A 5000-nucleotide genomic window follows, 5' to 3' on the forward strand; every position below is an offset into this window, starting at 1 on the left:
CCAAAAGTTTGCCAACGCTCGCTGAGTGGCGCTCCTTTCAGACTTTGGTAACGCTCGGTGAGTGGCCGCCTTTTCGGAGTCGGACTTGGAGAACCAATCAGCGTTAGTGTCCATTTGGCAGGCGTGGAGGATGAACGTACGCCGGGCTCTGTGATCGCGCGCTGTGCTATTTACTCGACGCAAAATCTTTCTATAAATATTAATTTGGCTTTTAATGGTTTAATGGTGATAGCCGAGTGTTGAAGTGAAGCGAAGGAGTCTGTGTCAGTGGCTTTTTGATGTTTTATTGATAAGACCGGTGTTGAAGGAACAAGTTTCTTTTTTTTTAACTTGCAAGAAGTTTTGCGAACTTCGCCCAAGAAGGAATTTTTTTTGTACATCTACCCTATTTATTTATCTATTCTCCACTCCGATATCCGGATCTTTGGAAGGATTTGCACCATGGATTATCTTAGAAGGTAAGTTCGTATTAATTTTTTATTTCTTTCCTGACTTTTGTCGCGGTTTTGAAAGAAGAAAAAAAAGTTTTGGAAAGACGAAAACAATGACCAAAAGGCCCTGTTAGGAAGGGGAAAAGTGATGGTATTAATAAGTCCTCGTTATTTTCGTCCATTTTCGAGGATTTCCACGACTGTCGCGGTTGTGAGAAACGTTCTGGAAGGCGAAAATCCACGTGAAATAAGCGCAGGTTGAAAGGGACTCGAAATCGGTGCTCGATAAGCTTTTCGCACGAACTTTCTCCCCAACACGTGCTCGATGGTAAATAATTTATGGTGTTAATTATTTACTCGAATTTGCGGGATTTCGACTTTCGCTAAATAACTCGCTGTGAAGACCTTTTTGAGCGTGTTATTTTTTCAGAGAGCGAATGAATTTCAAAAAAAAATTAATATAAAAATATACTAATTATTGGAGCGACATCGACTTCCTCGGTCATTAATTTGTCTTTGATGTTTATTAATTGTATATCCTGGAAAGTGAAAATTATTAATATCGTCATCTCTCTCTCTCTCTCTCTCCATCCGCGTCGCTCCATTTAACACGTGTTTATTGATGTTAAAATGTGTTAAATTGCGTAGAATGATCTAAGAACGGCCGTGGGAAGATATGTGTTATTTTTTTGTATCGCGTGTCTATGGTCAAAAATATTATTGTATTATATGGATCATTAAATCGTATTAATGGTAAATTTTCCGAATAACGCCGCGTTGCTAAATACCACAAAAGTGGTATTGATGGATTCCTCTCAACCTCTACTATTCATATATAGTGAAATTAATGAGCGCTTGCACCCCTGAAGCCCACAATCTGGGTCCCGATAGTAGGGGAGGGCATGAAGTAGATCAGGGAAATTGCGGGGTAAAATATGAATTCCGGCCATATTTCGTATGCAAAATCTTAACCAATTACCTACTTACCTAACTTTGCTCAGGTTTGAAGTTTGCCCTAGCCAAGGGGGGGGCTTCGCCCCCACCTGGACCCCCCCTTTTTAAGGCACTTCGTGCTACCTCGTACTACTTCGGTATCACGAAAACCTTAACCCTTAACTACCTACCTCACTTTCCCTAGTTTTGAAGTCAGCCTTTGCGAAGAGGGAGCTATTCCCCCCTGTGGATCTCCCCTATTCAGGGCACTTCGTGATACTTATGATGCGTAATTAGTCCTGTAGATGAAAATGCCGCGACACGGATAACCCTCACACTGCGCCATGATGACAGCAACTGAGTCTTCGTCTCATATATTCCTCAGGATAGGAAACTAGGACCGATGATGACGCGACCACTCAATAGAGGGCACTATAATTATACTGTAAATAATGGGGAATATTGCGCCATCTGTTGAGAGAACATAACAGCACATGCAGGTAATTCCTTGGGAGTTTCCAGTCCACAGCTTGCTACTATCCGTAAATACGTAAACACAGCCATGTTTGAATTTCAGGGCGAGGATGGTGGATTCGGGATATCTTGCCCAAGGTATGTTGCACGAAGTGCCCTAAAAAGGGGGGGGTCCAGGGGGGGCAAAGCCCTCCTTTGGCTAGGGATTAATTCAAAACTAGGCAAAGTTAGGTAGGTCATTGGGTTAAGATTTTGCAAGCGAAATATGCCCCGAAGTAGGACGAGGTAGCACGAAGTGCCTTAAGAAAAGAGACCCAGATTGTGGGGTCCAGGGGTGCAAGCGCTCATTAATTTCACTATATATGAATAGTAGAGGTTGAGAGGAATCCATCGATACCACTTTTGTGGTATTTCGTAACGCGGCGTTATTCGGAAAATTTACCGTATTAATTATAACTCTTGTTATTGTTTCATATCGTTCGTGGGTTTGGGTAATTTGTATTACCTTGTTTCATATAGGAAGGTAAAATGTAAGACCAACTGGAGTATGTCGTATATTTTTTTTTAATGTTCATGGCGATAATGCTGGATTATATATATGGATTAAAATAATAATTGGAATAGGCATAGGTCGAATGAAAGAAACCTCCCAGGTCAACGGCTCACACTAAATGTAAATTTGTATATAAGTTGTTTCGTCTTCAGTTATGCGTAACGTATATCGTTCTAACCTAAGCCAGACCAAGAAATGGGGGTGAAAGAGGGAAGAGGATAAGAAGGAAGAGTAGAAAACACACAGGATAAGAACAGAGGAGGAAGTAACACTGCGGTAATAATGTGGGGTTCAAATCCGTTCGTTGGTCACGGGTGAGATTTTCCCTTCGAGGAGGTCGGCGGGGGGAAATGAGGGGCTAAGCGAGGTCAGGAGAGGTCAGATCCCGGAGGAGAGATAGGCCAACCTAGAGTTCACGAGTTCGCTCTTTCGCACGGCGTTGATTCGCTTATTTTTTATTCTGGCGAAGGAAAAAGTGGAAGGGAAGGGGAAGAAGGCAAGAGGAATAGCGATAGGGGAAAGAGAGGGATGTATGGGGGAGGTAAGGGAGAGAGGGGGGGGAGGGGAGGTTGATGCGAGGCCATCGAAGTTCGAGAAGAGGGAGAAAACAGAGGATTAACTCGGATAATATAATTAGCGGTCGAAGAAATGCGGTTATGGCCCCCCCGTAATGTGGCCAGCTGAGAGCGAAGGAAAGAGAGAGAGAGAGAGAGAGAGAGAGAGAGAGAGAGAGAGAGAGAGAGAGAGAGAGAGAGAGAGAGAGAGAGAGAGAGAGAGAGAGAGAGAGAGAGAGAGAGTCGTCGTCGCTATAGTATGAGTGTGATGGACGATTGGGGTTTCTCTCTTTAAGCCGCCGTCGGTTGCTCTTTTCGCCAGGCAAAAATGGAGTGATTGAAGCGTTTGTTTACGCGACGAGGACGCCGTGTCTTGGGGAAGGGCTTATAGGTCTATCTCGGTTGCAGGGGCCGTATTGCAGAAAGGGAGAGTCGGTCGGTTTGTTTTTGTTTTGTTTTGTTTTGTTTTGCTGCGTGCGTGGAAGTGACTTTAGGGAGAGAGAGAGAGAGAGAGAGAGAGAGAGAGAGAGAGAGAGAGAGAGAGAGAGAGAGAGGAAGAGAAAGAGAAAGAGAAAGAGAAAGAGAAAGAGAAAGAGAAAGAGAAAGAGGAAGAGGGAGAGGGAGAGAGAGAGAGAGAGAGAGAGAGAGAGAGAGAGAGAGAGAGAGAGAGAGAGAGAGAGAGAGAGAGAGAGATTGAGAAAAAGAAAAAGAAAAAGAAAAAGAAAAAGAAAAAGAAAAAGACAAGAGAAGAGAAAGAATTAGAAAGAAATTTAAAATTGTTGAGGGGGGTTTACTCTGTAATTTGAATAATTGCTGCATGTTCTATACTAGAGAAATTAGAATTCTGAACGAATAGCTCCAGGCGCTGTAATAACGGATTTCTGATTGCCGGCATGACGAGCGTGCTCTCAAAATTTCGATTGTGCTAATCCTCCGGGAATGGGATTAGGGAGAGACGCAGGTGGGGACCGGGGCCGGGGCGGGGGCCGGGGCGGGGGCCGGGGCGGGGGGTCAGGGAGGGTCATGTTCCAAGCAGAATGATTCGGACTGATTAGAATGTCACACAATCGCGGCGGCGGCGGCAGTGGCAGCGGCTTCGTAAGTTTGCCGTCCGTCTTTGGCGGAAGATAACGAGGTTGTTGGCGCCGAATGACCGTCACGGAATAACCCGGAACGGACTTTGATCGTCGGTGGGGGGGGGGGGGGTGCTGCGTGTCGGGGGAGGATGGAAAAGGCGGTAAGGGGGTTTGGGGTTTGAGGGGAGGGGGAGGGAGATGTGTCCTGCATGTCATTATGAAGGATTACTGCAATAGAACTTGCGTTGGTTTCCGCTAGTAAGTGAATTTCATGCACTGATAAAGTCTGCGGCTTCCATGTTCTTCTGTCCACTCGGAAAGCAAGGCACGGGCAACAAAAAAATATGTTTTTATTCCGTTCTCGAATTGTGATATATATATATATATATATATATATATATATATATATATATATATATATATATATATATATATAGTTTACCTAAACTGGAAAAAACCCTACATATTGAGATGAGAAGTTGGATTATCTAACGACGTGAGTTTGGGGCTTGTCCATCCGACTGGGCCCACGCGCTATGCTAATTAACATGAAATTTAATTAATCCGGAGGTCCAGCGGGTCTTTAGTGGGTTAAATCTGCCAGCTCACAAATTAATCCGAAAACTGCAGCAACAGTCTCAAGTTGGCGAGGAGGAGGAGGAGGAGGAGGAGGAGGTGGTGGAGGTGGGAGGTGGAGGTGGAGGTGGAGGAGGTGGTGGTGTTGGAGGAGATGAGAGAGGAGGAGGAGGAGAAGGAGAGGGGGGAGGGGGGACGTGGCGTGTTCGTACATCCTCCGTGTTTTGACAAGACAATTTTTGTTGTTGATATCTTTAAGAAAAGAGGGGGGGGGGAGAAGAAGCCATTCTCTGCCCTGTCGCTACTTGATGGCGGCCCTTGAATATTTATATGTGATAAAAGGCGCTGCGGCCAGATTAGCTATCGCGCCCGGAGTGACCTGCGCGCCTCGGCCTGTGTTGCA

General features: G+C 45.1%; 1 protein-coding gene across 5 annotated transcripts in view; it reads left to right on the top strand.

Annotated features, from left to right (window-relative positions):
- Window positions 1-105: 105 nt before the first annotated feature.
- LOC122257574 (plexin-B) overlaps window positions 106-5000 on the top strand; it is a 410989-nt gene continuing 406094 nt past the window's right edge. For all 5 annotated transcript variants that reach the window (XM_086542851.1, XM_086542852.1, XM_086542848.1 and 2 more), the window contains exon 1: window positions 106-458. The gene's annotated coding sequence lies outside the window, so the exon portion shown is untranslated. The remainder of the gene's footprint in view (window positions 459-5000) is intronic.

Source organism: Penaeus japonicus, unplaced genomic scaffold (genome assembly GCF_977035675.1).
Source record: "Penaeus japonicus unplaced genomic scaffold, GWHDUDI00000001_assembly GWHDUDI00000012, whole genome shotgun sequence".
Taxonomy (NCBI): Eukaryota; Metazoa; Arthropoda; class Malacostraca; order Decapoda; family Penaeidae; genus Penaeus; species Penaeus japonicus.